The sequence below is a fragment of the Oncorhynchus kisutch genome, linkage group LG1 (genome assembly GCF_002021735.2).
Source record: "Oncorhynchus kisutch isolate 150728-3 linkage group LG1, Okis_V2, whole genome shotgun sequence".
NCBI lineage: Eukaryota > Metazoa > Chordata > Actinopteri > Salmoniformes > Salmonidae > Oncorhynchus > Oncorhynchus kisutch.
In genome coordinates, this window is record NC_034174.2 from 44,650,226 (window position 1) to 44,670,396 (window position 20,171).

The 20,171-nt window shown below is 43.5% G+C and overlaps 1 protein-coding gene across 3 annotated transcripts in view; it reads right to left on the reverse strand.

Moving 5' to 3' along the window:
- Positions 1-7,183: 7,183 nt before the first annotated feature.
- LOC109893129 (uncharacterized) overlaps positions 7,184-20,171 on the reverse strand; it is a 50,940-nt gene continuing 37,952 nt past the window's right edge. For all 3 annotated transcript variants that reach the window (XM_031825483.1, XM_020486194.2, XM_020486211.2), the window contains one exon: positions 7,184-15,985. The gene's annotated coding sequence lies outside the window, so the exon portion shown is untranslated. The remainder of the gene's footprint in view (positions 15,986-20,171) is intronic.

A 20,171-nucleotide genomic window follows, 5' to 3' on the forward strand; every position in this document is an offset into this window, starting at 1 on the left:
CCATTAAGTCAAAATGTGATTGGTTGATTCCATTGTCACTCCAAACTTTTTCCCTAATACAGTTGAATGGTGGATGCCTTCATCTAGCTTCTGATGGCCTAGCCAATGGCTGACCTAGCTTGCTAGATTTATCTCCCCAGAGAACATAAAAAAAAAATATGATGTATCTCTTCAGTGTTAACCCTTTCCTTTCCAACAAAAACTGAAGAGAATAAATCAGAACATCATTGTAAATAATATTATTGTAGTATTATTATTTTACAAATCCGTAGCCCTTCTCTGAAGGTGTAGAAGGCTGATTGTTCCCCTCTCTCTTTCAATAAGTAATCATTTGTAGAGTGGCTCTATTTTCCCTCAGCGCGCATTTTTTCACAATTCTGAATGTCTAATGTTGTTCTGAAATATGAAGACAGATAAACTGGACATTTTGAATTCTTAATATGGTGTTGATTTTACAGAATCCTGGTTTGGTCTCAGTCTTGACTCGGTCTCGGACCCCTTGTCCCCTTCACGGTCTCAGACTTAAATCTGTCTTGCCCCCCCCCCCCCACCCCCGGTCTTGGTCTTGACTCAGATTCACTTTAGGTTGTCTCGAACACAACACTGGTATAGAGCATGACCAAGTGCCCCCTGTTGGAGGAGTATAGTTGGAACGATGATATTGTCAGATAAGAGAAAGAATCTAGCTTGACGCCTGGGTATTCTCTTCTCTGTTCGGGAATCAAACAGCTGTTGAACCAAAGGACATCCAGGCAACTTGACACAACTGTGGGAACCATTGGAGTCAATATGGGCCAGCATCCCTGTGGAATGCTTTTGACACCTTGTAGAGTCCATGCCCTGACGAATTAAGGCTGTTGTGAGGGAAAAATTGGGGGGTGCAACCCAATATTAGGAAGGTGTTCTTAATGTTTAGTATACTCAGTGTATACTTCCATACATTTTTTCAAACTGTACCGATGGACCCTCAGACGAGTCTTGTAAGGCCTGTGGGAGTCAAAGATCAAAACAACCGACATGTACATGTTCGTGAGATTCTCACCTATTAGTGTGTAGCCCAAACTGTTCGGACGCAACAGAAGTTGACTTCGGACTAGTCAAAAGACGCTCTACTGTCACTCAGCACCAAACACCTCAAACTGATACAAACTGACAAACTGGCATCCCCATGAATTCGCCTGGGGAGATCCCACATACAAAACTACTTTCAAATAACACATGTGAACCATACCTTAGGACAATAATCTGGTCAATGTGATGTGGAGTCGAATAATGTAATTTTTAAAACATATTTTAATATATAACAGAGGGAACAAGTCACAATGAACTTGGGATTTTTGCATCTGGTAGAATATTTGGTTTAAAGTATACATTGTAGAAATACTTCTAAAGTAAGTTGTAGTATTGGCTTGTTCATTTGAAAATACTCAAAAAGTGTATTTTCAAATACAAATACCTAACTAGACATGTATTTCAGCCAGGGCCTGGAATCACAAAACCTTCTTAAGAAGAAATGTAAAGAAAAATCCACCCATAAACACTATTTCCTTTCATTTACAGTGTTAAATAACAATAATATGTGAACGAACGTTACATTTTTCCATTATAAGGTTGGTAGCAACATGTCGACTACAAAAGTCAACTACAAAATCCACGATGCAATGCACTCTATGGGCTAGCTGGCTATCTAACTAGGTAGGTAGCTAGCAAGCAAACTTATTCTAACAGTTCTGAAAACTTTAGAGTGTTTGCTATCCAATTCTACCAATTTATATGCGTATCCTAGCTTCTGGGCCTGAGTACAGGCAGTTTACTTTGGGGACCTCAGTCATCCAAACTTCCGAATACTGCACCCTATCCCTAAGAAGCAGACAGAGAAGAACTCCAACTTCTTAATCATAGCCTCAATTTTGTCCCGCACATTGAATATAGTTTCAGAGAGTCGCTGTAATCCTAGAAGATCATTCAGGCGAGAAGAAACTTCACCCAGATAGGCCAGTCTTGTGAGAAACTCGTCATCATGAAAGCGGTCAAACAAGAGAAAATTATGGTCAGTAAACAAAACTTTAAAAGCTTGTCTCTCATTTCAAAGAAATGTGTTAATACAATGCCCCTTGGTAGTCAGCGCACTTCTGTATGTTGTAAAAGTGTTACATGGTCGCTGCCCATATCCTTGCATAGAGCAGAAAATACACGAGAGTTCAGGTCATTTGCTTTGACTCAGTTAACCATTTTTACTGTAGTGTCCGAAACGTCTTTCAATCTGTCAGGCATTCCAATGGAAGCAAGAGCCTCTTGCACCGGATGCTGCAGTGTATCCAAGTGGCATCAGGACAAGTGCTTGCACGTGTGTTACCACTACACTATGTCTCCCTGTCATGGCTTTTGCGTCATCAGTACAGATACCAACACATCTTGACCACCAAAGTCAATTTGATGTCACAAAGCTGTCTAGTACTTTAAAACTATTCTCTCATGTTGTCCTGGTTTCCAGTGGTTTGCAGAAGAGGATGTCTTCCTTAATTGATCCCCCATAAACGTAATGGACATATACCAGGAGCTGTGCCAGGCCCGCTACGTCTGTTGACTCATCCAGCTGTAATGCATATAATTCACTGGCTTGTATGCGAAGCAGTAATTGTTTCAAAACATCTCCTGCCATATCACTGATGCGTTGTAAAACAGTGATGTTTGATGAAGTCATTGTCTGTATAGTTTTTTGGGCCTTTTCCCCCCAGCATTGTCCCAGCCATATCTGCGGAAGCAGAAAGAATTAAGTCCTCCCCAATAGTATGGGGCTTGCCTGTCCTAACCACTCGGTAGCTCACCATATAAGACGCTTCTAGTCCCTTCTTAATAATGGTATCTGTTGCTTTTATACATGTCTTACTACCCGAAAGTGGTCTTTATTCTCACGCAAAAAACTCCTGTGGCTTATTTTTCTAATTGTCATGTTTCGTTTTCTAAATGTCTGAGCAAGAGTGAAGGTTTCCCGTGAGAGATGAACAGTTAATGTTATTGGATGTTAATTATTTGACTAAGCTACCTGCATTTGACATTGTGTTGTTATTTAGCTGAACACTAGATGGAATAATTGTATTTTTGGCAGTGAAACGAGCCTACTCAGGTGAGAGAAACCCCTCATCCAAATGTAAAGCCCCGTTTGAAAATAGAAACGTACTGTTTGAAGATGAAGAGAATTATTATTATTATTTTTTAAATATTTGTAATGTTTTTTAAATTTAAAATGTGAATCACATTTTTATTTTGGCTAACCCCAACGGCATTGTGTGGCCCACATCAACACCATTATCCTATAAACCCTAGATCCACTCCAATTCATATACCACCCCAACAGATCCATAGATGATGCAATCTCTATCGCACTCCACACTGCCCTTTCCCACCTGGACAAAAGGTACACCTATGTGAGAATGCTGTTCTTTCACTACAGCTCAGCGTTCAGGGCCACCCCCAGGTGGTAAGGGTAGGCAACAGGGAGACATAGTGTAGTGTCTGCCATGCTGATCCTCAACACTGGGGCCCCTCAGGGGTGCTTGCTCTGTCTCCTCCTGTACTCCCTCATCACCCACAACTGCGTAACCAAACATGACTCCAACACCATCATTAAGTTTGCTGATGACACAACAATGGTAGACCTGATTACTGAAAACGATGAGACAGCGTCAGAGACCTGGCTGTGTGGTGCCAGGACAACAACCTCTCCCTCAATGTGAGCAAGACAAAGGAGCTGATCGTGGAAAAGGAAAAGGCAGGCCAAACAGGCCCCCATTAACATCGACAGGGCTGTAGTGGAGCGGGTCGAGAGTTTCAAGTTCCTTGGTGTCCACATCACAACAAATAATCATGGTCCGAACACACCAAGACAGTCGTGAAGAGGGCCCGACAACACCTTTTCCCCCTCAGGAGATTGTGAAAATGCTGCCCCCTATCCTGAAGAAGTTTGTAACCACTCCACACACTTGTTAACAACCTATAGTTTTGGCATGTCGATAGGACATCTACCTTGTGCATGACACAAGTCATTTGTCCAACTATTTTTTCCAGGTCATATTATTTCACTTATAAGTCACTGTTTCACTATTCCAGTGTGTCAGATGTTTACATACACTAATTTGACTGTGCCTTTAAACAGAAAATTAAACAGAAAATGATGTCATGACTTTAGAAGCTTCTAATAGGCTAATTGACATCATTTGAGTCAATTGGAGGTGTACCAGTGGATGTATTTCAAGTCCTACCTTCAAACCCAGTGCTTCTTTGCTTGACATCATGGGAAAATCAAAAGAAATCAGCCAAGACCTCAGAATATGTTTTGTAGACCTCCACAAGTCTGGTTCACCCTTGGGAGCAATTTCCAAACGCCTGAAGGTACCATGTTCATCTGTACAGACAATTGTACGCAACTATTAAACACCATTGGTCAAGCAGCCGTCATACCGCTCAGGAAGGAGATGCGTTCTGTCTATTAGAGATGAACGTACTTTGCTGCAAAAATTGCAAATCAATCACAGAACAACAGCAAGGACCTTGTGAAGATGCTGGATGAAACACGTACGAAAGTATCTATATCCACAGTAAAACAAGTCCAATATCGACATAACCTCAAAGGCCGCGCAGCAAGGAAGAAGCCAATGCTCCAAAAACTGCCATAAAAAAGCCAGACTATGGTGTGCACCTGCACATGGGGACAAAGATCATACTTTTTGGAGAAATATCCTCTGGTCTGAGGAAACAAAAATAGAACTGTTTGGCCATAATGACCATCGTTATGTTTAGAGGAAAAAGGGGGAGGCTTGCAAGCTGAAGAACAACATCCCAACCGTGAAGCACAGGTGTGGCAACATCATGTTGTGGGGGTGCTTTGCTGCAGGAGGAACTGCTGCACTTCACAAAATAGATGGCATCATGAGGAGGTAAATGTATGTGGATATATTGAAGGAACACCTCAAGACATCAAGTTAAAGCTTGGTTGCAAATGGGTCTTCAAAATGGACAATGACCCCAAGCATACTTCCACAGTTGTGGAAAAATGGCTTCAGGACAACAATGTCAAGGTATTGGAGTCGCCATCACAAAGCCCTGACCTCAATCCTATAGACAATTTGTGGGCAGAACTGAAAAAGCGTGTGCAAGCAAGGAGGCCTACAAACCTGACTCTGTTGCAACAGCTCTTTCCGGACGATTGGGCCAAAATGCCCTGAAGTTATTGTGGGAATCTTGTGGAAAGCTACCTGAAACGTTTGACCCAAGTTAACAATATAAGGCAATACTACCAAATACTAATCGAGTGTATGTATCTTCTGACCCACTGGGAATGTGATTTACAAAATAAAAGCTGAAATAAACAATTCTCTCTAATATTATTCTGACATTTCACATTCTTAAAATAAAGTGGTGATCCTCACTGACCTAAGACAGGGAATTTGTACTTGGATTAAATGTCAGGAATTGTGAAAACTGAGTTTAAATGTATTTTGCTAAGGTGTATGGTAACTTCTGACTTTAACTGTAAATAAAGGTTATATTTGAAAAAACGTCCAATGTAGTGAGAGCAACTTGATCACATCCTGCCGGTTTTCTGTGTGCTTGACCGCCAATTATTCAAATACACGAGAAAACATTCATAATGAGTTAACCTTTCCTTTAAGAAGCTTCTTAAGTTTTTGCATAATACATGTTTTGTGAGATCTGCTCCAAAAAGGGTACTTGCTATATTTCCATTATTTTGTATTATTAAAGTCATCTTACACCTTGATGACATTTGCATAGGATACAAGACACCAAAGCAATAACGATCTGAGCAGAATCATCACAATAAATGGCAAAACCATTAACTTCTGGTGACAGGGGGCAGTATTTTCACGTCCGGATGAAATGCATGCCCAAATTCAACTGCCTGATACTCATCCCCAGAAGATAAGATATGCATATTATTAGTAACTTATTTAGCAGGCGAAACCCCGAGGACAAACCATTCAGATTTTCTTTTTTGAGGTCACTCTCTTTTCAATGGGATTTCATTGGAAATCCAGATTTCTAAGGGACCTTCTTGCAGTTCCTATCGCTTCCACTGGATGTCAACAGTCTTTAGAAATTGGTTGAGGTTATTCCTTTGTGTAATAAAGTAGTACGGCCATCTTGAAGGAGGGTCACTTGAAGTGTACTGTTAGATAGAGGCGAGTGACCAGAAAGCATGCTTCAGTTTGTTTTCTTCCTGTATTGAACGCAGATCATCCCGTCTTCAATTTTATCGACTATTTACGTTTAAAAATACCTAAAGTTGTATTACAAAAGTAGTTTGAAATGTTTTGGCAAAGTTTACAGGTAACCTTTGAGATATTTTGTAGTCATGTTGAGCAAGTTGTAACCAGTGTTTTTCTGGATCAAACGCGCCAAATAAATTGACATTTTGGATATATATGGACGGAATGAATCGAACAAAAGGACCATTTGTGATGTTTATGGGACATATTGGAGTGCCAACAAACGAAGCTCATCAAAGGTAAGGCATGAATTATATTTTTATTTCTGCGTTTTGTGTCACGCCTGCAGGGTCAAAATATGTTTTCTCTCTTTGTTTATGGAGATGCTATCCTCAGATAATAGCATTGTTTGCTTTCACTGAAAAACCTTTTTGAAATCTGACACGTTGGCTGGATTCACAACAAGTGTAGCTTTAATTTGCCATCTTGCATGTGTGATTTAATGAAAGTTAGATTTTTATAGTAATTTATTTGAATTTGGAGCTCTGCCTTTTCCCTGGCTTTTGGCCAGGTGGGACGCTAGCATCCCACATATCCCAGAGAGTTTAATCAGTCCAATTGTATTGAGGATTCTTTTAATTTAATGTTCTTTCTGCATTAAGACACTAAGACCGGGATTCAATCTGATTGCTCATGTAGATAATGCCGCTTTTAAAGACAATGTTCCCACTTATGCAGAGATTGCATTCACAATAAATGCTGCAGATGCCGGATCAATCGGATATGACCTTTAAATGTCGACTCAAGCGAGCTATAATGCAGATCTAATGCGGATCAGATTGAATTTCGGCCTAAAACAATAATGCAAGGAAAAATGGACCAATATAAATGGACCACCCCTCAACTTCAATTTACTGCAATTGTTCATAAGAGTCAAAATATTTAACAGGTCCATGTCAATCTTAACAATCATTTTTTATTATTATTACTATGATTTTATACAGAATTAAAGTAGTACATATATGATCCTGGGGCTTACCATTATATAATACTAATACATACATGATCTTGGGATTTACCATTATCTAATACATACATGATAGTGTGGATTAACATTATCTAATACATTGTGTAATGATCACATTTTTCAGAAATAAAGCATAATCCGATGGTGAAACACATGGGTTATTACTGCAATGGTGTTCAACTGCACTTATTACAGGGCACAGGTTATATTGAAACATTTCAGAATTTAGGTAACATGCTGAAAATCGAATTGCAGTTTCTATTTAAGTGTGTAAGCCCAATGCTAGTAAAAGTTTCTCAACACAGTCATCAATTATCAGAACTTAAAATGTATTCCCTTGCTTCACAAACAGAAGTATACAAACTGACAGAGAAGATTATTTAAGCAATAATGCATGAGAACCAGTGGATTATTGTGAATAAACCATGGCTAAGGTTGGCTTGCTACCCAAACTCCTTGCTCTGGCCGAACGCTATGCCACACCCACGGACAATATGTTTCTTCTCTGCAATGAGGCTAGATCTGAGAACGCAATCTAGAATGCAAATACATTCTAACCGTTCTGATTGGTCCCAGAAACTGATGGGTTGGACCAGAGCCAGAACACTTGGGTAAAGCAGCATTTGATACTCTGATTGGTTAGAGATGATCCAATCAGTGATGGTATTGTTTTGTACAACACTCCTCATTTTGACGGCTCTACAAACAACTTCAACTATGGCAATAAACGTTGATTTGATTTCTATTGCAACATTGTTGCACAGATTGGAGAGGCAGACAGCAAGGCTTATACAAACCCCCGCTTTTGAAAATCAAATGAAAGGCTAGAAGTAATAGGAAATGTTTATTAGTGGAGATAAAGTTTATGAATTGCCTGACTGGGCTGTGGGACAGTGGTTGCACAGTGATAATTAAAATGGTTAATAATTCAAATGGATAATCCGTGAATAACGCATATCAACCAATCAGCATCCAATATCCAAATATCCCATTTTATAGCATATACTTTCATTGGCATCAGCCAACATTTTACAAATGTTCCATCCAGAGAATACATTTATTTTCTTCCGGACAACACGGTATTTCCTACCAAAACCCGAAGGGTCATTCAAAAGAATTATAACGCGTATAAATAGGCCTGTGTCTGGATTTGATTAGAGCTTTGATCAAAAAGCCGGATGCTACCTGAGGCTGATGAGCCATACATGAAATACATTTTATGAGCCCTACAATAAAGACATTTAATGAGCCCAAGCCCAAAAGATTGTGGCGTTATCCAATACATGATCTATATATGATCTAGGCTACTGCACATTACACACAACAGAACAATTTAAAAGCCCATAGGTGTAGCTAGCTACATGCTCACTTGGGTAAATACAAGAAACTAACTCCAGTAGGCTAATGTTTTTGAGTGTGAACTGTATTAATGTACTGCAGTGGTGGAAAAAGTACCCAATTGTCATACTAGAGAAAAAGTAAAGATACCTTAATAGTAAATGACTCAAGTGAACGTCACCCAGTAAAATACAACGTGATTAAAGAGTCTAAGAGTATTTGGTTTTAAATATATATACTTAAGTATCAAAAGGAAATGCACTTAACCCTTGTGTGGTGTTTGGGTCTGAGGGACCCATTTTCCTGTTTACAAACAGAAAAATTATACAATGAATTATTTGTTCAACTTGAGACTCATTGGCCTTGACTCATTTTCTGTGAAGAACATGTAATATAACACATTTTAATTGAGTACACACTGTGCACCTCCCTACACCTTTTTATTACACATGTGGTGTTCGTGTCCACTGGATCCAAGGGTAATAAAAGTGTGGAAAAGTCTGTGTACATCTGAAAACAAGTAAAAATGAAACAAAAATGTTTGCTGTGTGCCTTCACTCTGTCTTCCTCCTCCCTGGGCCTTCTGTTTCAACATGCACCAATAACCTGCCTGTCTCCTGCTTTTCTCACACTCTTTACCCTTTGTAGTGTGTGAAACTACACAATGTCTTGCGCGATGAGGCACAATGTTATTTCGATACATTGTTAAAAAACATTTAAAAAATTGCTTTGCAATCAATCAATTTGGCAAAAATAATCTCTGCTCAGAGGGCCTTAGAAAGAGAGAGAAGCTATTTGAAGGAGCATCTTCCACTTTGGAAGATGAAGAATTTTCCCGAATATGGGGTTCAGGAGGACAAGATTGACCCTTAGCCAGCCCCAGGACCAGCCCATCAGCAACCAGCCCCAGGACCAGCCCATCAGCAACCAGCCCCAGGACCAGCCCATCAGCAGCCAGCCCCAGGACCAGTCCATCAGCAACCAGCTCATCAGCAGCCTGCAGGAGGAGAAATATGGATGTCCAGAAATTGTGATATTGAATAGTCTTCTTGCCCATGGAATGAGCCACCCGACATGGCTGCCAATGTGATAAGAATGATACCAGGGCCGACGCTGATGGCGGTTACTCATGCGCAGGACATAAAGTCAAATTTTTAACTGTTCATCCCAGACACCATCCAGAAAATCTGGACTACACTAATTTGGAGGGAAGGCGTGTTTTTGGAGAGAGATGGAAGGAGATTGACCAAACTCGTTTAAATGCATACTGTGGGATTATTATCCTTGCTGGTGTGTTCAGATCCAATGGGGAATCCACAGATTCCTGTGGGATGCAGAAACTGGCAGAGAACTTTTCAGTGCAACAATGTCTCTGGAAAACCTCCACATTATTTCCAGGATTATCTACTTCGATAACCGAGACACCAGACCCGCTCGGCGGCAGAGAGACAAGCTAGCTGCAATCAGGTCAGTGTGGGACAAGTTGGTGGACCAGCCTCCCCTGTTTTACCACCCTTGGCTCAATGTTGGCCCTTCAGGCAGTATATACAGTCTAAACCCACAAATATGGAATCAAGATCTGGGCTGCCTGTGATGCTGCTTCATCAGATCTTGCAAGTGTATACGGGGAAGCCAGAAGGAGGAGCCCCTGAGAAAAACCAAGGGATGCGGGTTGTCCTCGACATGAGACAGGGACTCCATGGCCACAACATCACATGAAATAACTTTTACTTCACACAACCGGGGCAGGAGCTCCTCAAGAGGAAGCTGATGATGGTAGGAACAGTATAAAAGAAACAAGCCAGAGTTCCCACTTCAGCTGCTGAATACACAGAACAGGCCTATCAATTCCTCTAAGTTTGTGTCCACGACCAACACGTCCCATGTGTCCCACGTGCCAAAGAAAGGCAAAAATGTGGTCCTCATGAGTACGCTGCATAGGGATGGAGAATCTGTGACCAGGAACATTAAAAAACAGAAATCATAATTGATTTCAATGCTACAAATGGAGGGGAGGACCACTTATACAAGCTGGTGACTGGCTACAGCTGCAAAAGAAGAACCCTACGCTGGCCACTTGTCATATTCTTCAACATCTTGGACATCTCGCACTACAACGCGTTTGTCAACGCGTTGAGCCCAGATTTTAACCGGGGGAAGCTCCGGTGGAGACGGCTCTTTCTCGAGGAGCTGGGCAAGGCATCAGTAAGACCAGAAATCCAGAGGAGGCAACATATCCCAAGGACCCCAGCTTCTGAAGCCATCGTGAGGAGGATTCAGGAGGAGGATGCTGGTGCCCAATCCGCCCGACCCACAGAGCAAACAACTCCAATACCGGAAGTATGTGTGAGTGATGTTGCATTTGTGTGTGTCTGACTCTCCTACCTTGGCCTGCTGTAACTATATATGTGAGTGAGATGTTAGTAAAATTCCTGACCTAAGTGTTTACATCACTCTAGATTGCAGCCGGAAGCAACAAGAAGAAGCGTTGCGATGTGTGTGGACCCAAGAAGGACAGGAAGACACAGTACACTTGCATCACATGTAAGAAATACATTTGCAACACACACACAGTAAAACTCTGTCCCTCGTGTGGTGTGTAGACCGTCCATAATTTGTGTTCAATGGGGATAATTTATCATTTCCATAAAATACTGTTTGTTAAATTACTCCTTTCAATTTGTTCAGATCGAAGCAATAAACATCAATAGTGATGAAAACCTTGTTTCATTTATATTTGTTCAAGATAAACATGATTCATTCCACCAATGTCTTGATTATAATTGACTGTTGTTTACAAAAATCACATGTAAATGGAAAATATTTTCTACAAGGAATCTGCCTCCCGGAAAAATATTTTTACAGGTGGGTGTGACACCTACTCCCATTGCCTGCTGCATCGCTGCTTGGATTCCACCTGGTGATCTATTCACTGTCTGCCCTGGCCTGTCTCTCCCTGTTTGGTACAGGAACCCTCGCCACACTCCCCCTCTCGCCCAAGCTTTCGTTCACCTCCAGCACACTGACTATTTTTTTTTATTGTGCTTTATGTTGTTTGCCTCATGACTCCTGTATGCTTTGTTGGCTATGAACTTGCTTGGTTACCCGACCGTGGGACAGAATATGTTTGTTCCCACACTCAGGACACTTACACAGACTCTTGGCCACCTATCCTGTTCTAGCCACCTCTCGCCAGCTTTGTATTCATCTTACCTGATGAAATTGCTGTACAATATGGTCTTGTTGCCATCTAATGCACATTCAAATGTCATAAATCAACACCCCGAACTCTCCCTATCCTCTGCCATGCCCTGATTGTAATACTGCTGATGATATCTGGAAATGTGCATGTACACCCTGGCCCATCTACTGTTTCTGGCTCCTATTCTCACTTGTGCTCTGATATCTGATTTACGCTCTCGTAAAAGCCTGGGTTTTCTGCACGTTAACACTAGAAGCTTATTACCTAAAATGGATCAATTGAAAGTGTGGGTTCACAGCTCCAATTCAGATGTGTTGGTCGTTACTGAGACATGGTTAAAAAATAGTGTTTTGAACACTGACGTTAATCGTTCTGGTTATAACCTTTTTCGGCAAGACAGATCTTCCAAATGTGGTAGAGTGGCAATCATTACCAAGGAACACCTTCAGTGCTCGGTCGTCTCCAGCAAGTCTGTCCCCCCCAAAAATGTCTTAGCTGGTTTTAAGCATTAACCTTTCAAGTAGCTCTTTGTTGACTTTTGCTGGAAGTTATTTATTGTTCACCATACAGGCGAACACTGAACACTGAATTTGTTCTGCTAGGTGACCTAAACTGGGACATGCTTAAACCACCTGAACAAGTCCTAAAGCAATGGGACTCCCTAAATCTTTCTCAGATTATTACCAATCCCACAAGGTATGACTCCAAACACCAAGAAAAGGTTACTCTCCTTGATGTTATCCTCACAAATAATCGTATCAGTCTTGACATATCAGTCTTGTTTTTTTAGTGATCACTGTTTTACTGCCTGTGTTTGTAACGGCTGCTCAGTGAAATGGCATGTCCTGATTTGTCATAGAAGCTTGCTAAAAAAACTTGATTGAGAAAGCCTTCCTTCATGACCTGGCTTTTTTTTCAGTGGTATTGTTAAGAAACACACCCCCATAAAGAAAATTAGAATTAAAAACAAGTTCAGCCCCTAGTTCGACAGTGATCTGGCAGAGTTACTCCACCTCAAGAATTCCATTTGGCGAAAGGCTCGGAACACACACACACTCAGGTTGACTGGCTCTCGTTTAGGCAAATGAGAAAAAAGTGCACTCAGGGTATCCGACAGGTTAGTTACTTTAAGGAGCAATTCTCTCTCTGTGGGTCTATCCCCAAGAAGTTCTGGAAAACGGTTAAAGACCTGGAGAATAAACCCTCCTTCTCAGAGCTGCCCATGTCCCTTAATGTTGATTTTGTGGTTGTTTTACTGACAAGGAGCACATGGCTGAGCTGTTTAATCACCACTTCATTAGTCAGGATTCCAATTTGAATTAGCCATGCAGCCTTGCCCGTCCAACATTCCTCATCTCCCACCCCTTCTAATGTGACTTTTTTCCCCTGCCCTGCTACAAATGTTCTACCTGCAGGCAGTCACTGATAAAGGAGCCCCTTAAACTTGACTCCAAGAAACCATCTGGGTCAGATGGTTTAGACCCTTTCTCATTTAACATTGCTACCCCCTTTCATCGCCAAGCCTATCTCTGACCTTTTTAACCTGTTTCTCCTCTCTGGGGAGGTTCGTATTGCTGATCCTAACTGTGTTGTAACAACTTGTCAATAATCAACTGACTGGCTTTCTTGACGTCTATAATATTTTCTCCATGACAGAGAATCCTCTATTTCATGGAAGATCAAAGTTATGTGGTGTGCATGACACCATCCAAACAGTCTTTGAGAGTCAAGTTAACACTGTGTGTAACAGTGGTCACCAACCGGGCGATTGCAATCGACTGGTTGATTTCTAAGTCTTTTCTAGTCGGTCACCAAACGTTTATGTAGGCGGTGTTCCGATTTACATGTGGAACCATTTCATGTGTCTGAAGGTAAAAATCCGCCCTCCTGGCAGGCCGGAGAGCAAATCAAGTGCACTATAGGCCTACCGCTGGCCAATCGGATTGCTCCGATTTCTCTGCAGTAATGTAGCAGGTGTTAAAAAAAGCTACAGCGAAGTTGATACTGTGAGATTTCCAAACTTTTAAAACCATGACTAGAGAGAGACTGTCAATGTCAATGAATACTGTAAGGAGCTGCTGTTTTTATGAGCGAGTTCATGTTAAAGTTCTTGAGAGAGACGGAGGCTCAACACCTTTTGTTGGCGCTCCCTATTCTGATTTCTAGAAAAATAAGCCTTGATCTGATCGTCTCCGTTTTAGTTTTGCTCCGCTTTTTGGGTTGGTTCCTCTTTACGTTTTCATGTGGATTTTCTTTGGTTTTTGCTTCTTCTTGGGCTAATTTAGTTGGTGCTCATTGTGGGTTTATTTTAGGTCACAGTAGTCAACTTTCTGTGGACAACCTCATAAGTGTCTTTCCGAACCCTTCCTAAAACCTCACTTGTTTTGTTTGGTTGTTGTCAGTGACTTTTTGTAAGTTCCCCTTTCTGTTTGAGCGACCATTTTTGATTTTCTTGCTGGGGAATTTAACACTTGCACTACAAATACTGGAGCTCTAATGAATGAGTAGGGAAGTGTATTGATAAGCTTGTTTTGTTATTATTAGCGGCTTTGGTCTTTTTTTAATATCAAGGAACATTTCACTTTCTCTCTTCATAGGAGTAACAACATACATTTTTGCATGACGCAGGAATAATGCAGTGTGACTCGAGTTTTGCCATCGGCTGGAAGACAGTGTTCCATTTTGGTCAGTGGAAGAAAGGGAGAGCGAAGGGACGTTGAGAGGCGGACCCACAGTCTGCAGCTCTCCCTCCGCTGAGACTGACCATCAGATGCAGGCACCATCAGCCCAGTAAAATAAAACTATTTATTACCTGGTGTGATCATGGAGCCTACCTCAAATATTGAAATATAATTTTTTTAAATGGTCTGAACAACAATTAATTGGCAAGGCAATTCAAGCAAAGCCACTATGCAGTGATAATGTATTGGCCCTATAGCCTACTACACAAACATTACTGCGACAGTACTGTTTTTAATAGGTTAATGTTGCATAGGCTTACGTTTTTTAAACTATGTTGAAAATAATCCAAGCAGTAGATCTGTGCTTGCATTTTGACTCAAAGTGATCTTGACTCAAAAGGTTGGTGACCACTGGTATACAATAATTACTGACGAATTCCCTCAAACCTTTTTCACAATAAAAAGGGAAGTAGGCAGATATTGTCTAACTTTGATAGCGTAAGATTAGGTATCCTATAGTCTAAAACATTTCAGGCAACAATAAACAAGCATGTTTAAATCTCCGCTGTTGAAAATCAAATGAAGTAAAGGGAAATAATGTGTAGATGCTTTTTTTACTGTGATATAAAGTTTATGAATTGCCTGGCTCAGCTGTGGGACAGCGGATGCACAATGATAATCAAAATGGAACTGGCATTTGTCTTGGATTATTGTGAATAACTAACTCTTATCAACCAATCAGCATCCAGTATCCAAATTACCCGTTTTATAACACAATTTCATTGGCATCATGGCATGAGAGACAGATTGAAATACTTTTCTTCATTTGGTAGGGATAAAACAAGAGAATATCAGAAGTCAAATTAATATAGCATGCTGCATGGCATGTAGGGAGTACACTCAAAACAAATAACTAACGGGTGTTCTGTTTGTATTTAATCTGTTTGTATTTAATCTATTGATCTCCAAAAATACATCCTCTGTCCACTTGGGGTGATGACACCTTGTATTGCTTTGGCTCATGGGGCCCAACTCCATTGAACAATGTCATGAGACTCTTTCAGTCACACGGAAAGACTTCCTTTAGTTTAATGTTGACTTGCACTGTTGCGCTGATGGCTACTAGGTCAAAACTTGGAGGATTGTTTGGTCCATTCTATTTCATGGAAGATCAAAGCTGTGTGTGTGGTGTGCATGAAACTGTCCAAACAGTCTTTGAGAGTCAAGTTAACACTGTGTGTAACAGATAAATTCACTCAAACCTTTTTGACAGCAAAAGGGAAGCATGCAGATATTGTGTAATTTGGAGAGCATATGATTCTCTGTTAAATCTTTCAAGCAATATAAACTTAATTTGTATAAAAATAGGTACCTTTAGACATTTTTTTTTATATTTATATACAAAAATGGAAAACTTTCACAAGAGGTAAATAGTTGCCAAATTTCCATGTCTTCTCTTGTTTGATGAATTACGTGGTTGTTGATCTCTTACTGGCAGGTTAAACCAATCCTACACAGAGAGAGAGAGAGAGAGAGAGAGAGATGTTACTCAGAGTAAAAGTAAATGAGTTTAAATACAAACACTCAAGTAGAAATACAATTACTGAAAAACACTCAAAAGTACAAGTTCACGGAAAAGCTACTCAATTACAGCAACGAGAGTAGTTGTAATTAGTTACTTTACACCTCCGGTTATGGGCTATCATGTGACATGACCTAGATTTTAACCTTTTATTATAAGCATTGTGTAGGAAAGAGAATTACACCAAAAATGACATTAATTGTCTGGGGTTGATGCTTGACCAATTGACGCAAAGAAAAGGGATAGTTGGCTGACAAAACTTTAAATAAAAGTTAGAATCCAGGTCATGTGACATCATTGTCCTAAACACAGGTCCCTAGGAATAGTATTACACTGTTTCTCTCCGATCTCAATAGTGTCACGCCCTGGTCTAAGTATTTTGTGTTTTTCTTCATGTATTGGGTCAGGCCAGGGTGTGGCATGGGGTTTTTGTATTGTGGTGTGTTTTGTCTTGGGGTTTTGGTGTGTATGTATTGGGATTGTAGCTAGTGGGGTTATCTAGCAAAGTCTATGGCTGTCTGGAGTGGTTCTCAATCAGAGGCAGGTGTTTATCGTTGTCTCTGATTGGGAACCATATTTAGGCAGCCATATTCTTTGAGTTGGTCGTGGGTGATTGTCCTTAGTGTCCTTGTTCCTGTCTATGCGTTAGTTTTCACTAGTATAGGCTGTTTCGGTTTTTGTTACGTTCTTTGTTTTGTATTGTTTTGTGTTTATTCGTGTTTCACGTTATTCATTAAACATGGATCGCAATCTACACGCTGCATTTTGGTCCGACTATCCTTCACACCTAGAAAACCGTAACAGAATCACCCACCACCAACGGACCAAGCAGCGTGTCAACAGGCAGGAGCAGCCCAAAGAGGAGATGCGCAATAAGGATTTCTGGACATGGGAGGAAATCCTAAATGGAGAAGGACCCTGGGCTCAGCCTGGAGAATATCGCCGCCCCAAAGAACTGGAGGCAGCAAAAGCGGAGTTGCGCCGGTATGAGGAGGCAGCACGGCGACTCGGAAGGAAGCCTGAGAGTCAGCCCCAAAAATGTATTGGGGGGGGGGGGCTCAGGGAGAGTGTGGCAGAGTCAGGAGTCAGACCTGAGCCAACTTTCCCTGTTTATCGTGAGGAGCCAAGGAGGAGACCAGAGCCGGTGTTGGAGGTGAGCGAAGCAGAGACTGTGAAGGAGTTAATGGGGAAATTGGAGGAGAGAGAAATGAGGGAGTTGGTGCTTTTTGCATGGAATTCGCCCGACGGAACGTGTCGGGGATTTGATGGCACCTGGGTTAGCGCTCCATACTCGTCCTGAGGTGCGTGTTAGTCGGCTGGTGAAGTTGGTGCTAGCCTCACGCACCAGGCCTCCTGTGCACATCCCTAGCCTTGCACGTCCTGTGCCAGCACTGCTCTCAAGATCTCCAGTACGCCTTCACGGTCTAGCCCATCCTGTGCCACCTCCACACTCCAGCCCTCCGGTAGCAGCTCCCCGCACCAGGCTTCCTGTGCGTGTTCTCGGTTCAGTACCACCAGTACCAGCACCACGCATCAGGCCTACAGTGCGCCTCGCCTATCCAGCGCTGCCGGAGCCTCTCTCCTCTCCTGCGCTGCCGGAGTCTCCCGCCTGTTCAGCGCAGCCAGAGTCTCTCTCCTCTCCTGCGCTGCTGGAGTCTCCCGCCTGTTCAGCGCAGCCAGAGCTGCCAGCCTGCATGGAGAAGCCAGTGCTGCCAGCCTGCATGGAGAAGCCAGAGCTGCCAGCCTGCATGGAGAAGCCAGAGCTGCCAGCCTGCATGGAGCAGCCAGAGCTGCCAGCCTGCATGGAGCAGCCAGAGCTGCCAGCCTGCATGGAGCAGCCAGAGCTGCCAGCCTGCATGGAGCAGCCAGAGCTGCCAGCCTGCATGGAGCAGCCAGAGCTGCCAGCCTGCATGGAGCAGCCAGAGCTGCCAGCCTGCATGGAGCAGCCAGAGCTGCCAGCCTGCATGGAGCAGCCAGAGCTGCCAGCCTGCATGGAGCAGCCAGAGCTGCCAGCCTGCATGGAGCAGCCAGAGCTGCCAGCCTGCATGGAGCAGCCAGAGCTGCCAGCCTGCATGGAGCAGCCAGAGCTGCCAGCCTGCATGGAGCAGCCAGAGCTGCCAGCCTGCATGGAGCAGCCAGAGATGTCAGTCTGCATGGAGCAGCCAGAGATGTCAGTCTGCATGGAGCAGCCAGAGATGTCAGTCTGCATGGAGCAGCCAGAGATGTCAGTCTGCATGGAGCAGCCAGAGATGTCAGTCTGCATGGAGCAGCCAGAGATGTCAGTCTGCATGAAGCAGCCCGAGCTGCCAGTCTGCACGGAGCCGCCAGTCTGCACGGAGCCGCCAGTCTGCACGGAGCCGCCAGTCTGCATGGAGCCGCCAGTCTGCACGGAGCTGTCAGTCTGCACGGAGCCGCCAGTCTGCACGGAGCCGCCAGTCTGCACGGAGCCGCCAGTCTGCACGGAGCTGTCAGTCTGCAAGGAGCTGCCAGTCTGCACGGAGCCGCCAGAGCTGCCAGTCTGTAAGAAGCCGCCAGAGCTGTCAGCCTACATGGAGCAGCCAGAGCTGCCAGTCAGCATGGAGCAGCCAGAGCTGCCAGTCAGCATGGAGCAGCCAGAGCCGCCAGTCAGCATGGAGCAGCCAGATCTTTCAGTCTGCCAGGATCCGCCAGTCAGCCAGACTCTTCCAGATCCGCCAGTCAGCCAGACTCTTCCAGATCCGCCAGTCAGCCAGACTCTTCCAGATCCGCCAGTCAGCCAGACTCTTCCAGATCCGCCAGTCAGCCAGACTCTTCCAGATCCGCCAGTCAGCCAGACTCTTCCAGATCCGCCAGTCAGCCAGACTCCTCCAGGTCAGCCAGACTCTTCCAAATCCGCCAGTCAGCCAGACTCCTCCAGGTCAGCCAGACTCTTCCAGATCCGCCAGTCAACCAGACTCCTCCAGATCCGCCAGTCAGCCAGACTCCTCCAGATCCGCCAGACTCCTCCAGATCCGCCAGTCAGCCAGACTCCTCCAGGTCAGCCAGACTCTCCCAGATCCGCCAGTCAACCAGACTCCTCCAGATCCGCCAGTCAGCCAGACTCCTCCAGATCCGCCAGACTCCTCCAGATCCGCCAGTCAGCCAGACTCTTCCAGATCCGCCAGTCAGCCGGGATCTGCTGAAACCACCAGCCAGCCAGGATCTGGTAGATCTACCTACCTGCCTGAGCTTTCTCTCACTCCCGAGCTTTCTCTCACTCCCGAGCTTTCTCTCACTCCCGAGCTTTCTCTCACTCCCGAGCTTCCCCTCACTCCCGAGCTTCCCCTCACTCCCGAGCTTCCCCTCACTCCCGAGCTTCCCCTCACTCCCGAGCTGTCCCTCAGTCCAGTGGGGTTCTGGGTGAGGACTACTAGGCCATGGTCGGCGGCGAGGGTGGACTATCCAGGGACGCAAGGAAAGGGGACTAAGACATTGACTGAGTGGGTTCCACGTCCCGCGCCGGAGCCGCCACCATGGACAGACACCCACCCGGACCCTCCCTATTGTTTTGAGGTGCGTTCGGGAGTCCGCACCTTAGGGGGGGGTTCTGTCACGCCCTGGTCTAAGTATTTTGTGTTTTTCTTCATGTATTGGGTCAGGCCAGGGTGTGGCATGGGGTTTTTGTATTGTGGTGTGTTTTGTCTTGGGGTTTTGGTGTGCATGTATTGGGATTGTAGCTAGTGGGGTTATCTAGCAAAGTCTATGGCTGTCTGGAGTGGTTCTCAATCAGAGGCAGGTGTTTATCGTTGTCTCTGATTGGGAACCATATTTAGGCAGCCATATTCTTTGAGTTGGTCGTGGGTGATTGTCCTTAGTGTCCTTGTTCCTGTCTATGCGTTAGTTTTCACTAGTATAGGCTGTTTCGGTTTTCATTACGTTCTTTGTTTTGTATTGTTTTGTGTTTATTCGTGTTTCACGTTATTCATTAAACATGGATCGCAATCTACACGCTGCATTTTGGTCCGACTATCCTTCACACCTAGAAAACCGTAACAAATAGGGATCCAGTCTATCCCAAATATGGGGCCGCAATCCCAGATACCCTTGAGTAATTGAGACACATAAATACCATTTGAAATGAAAGACTCAAAACAAA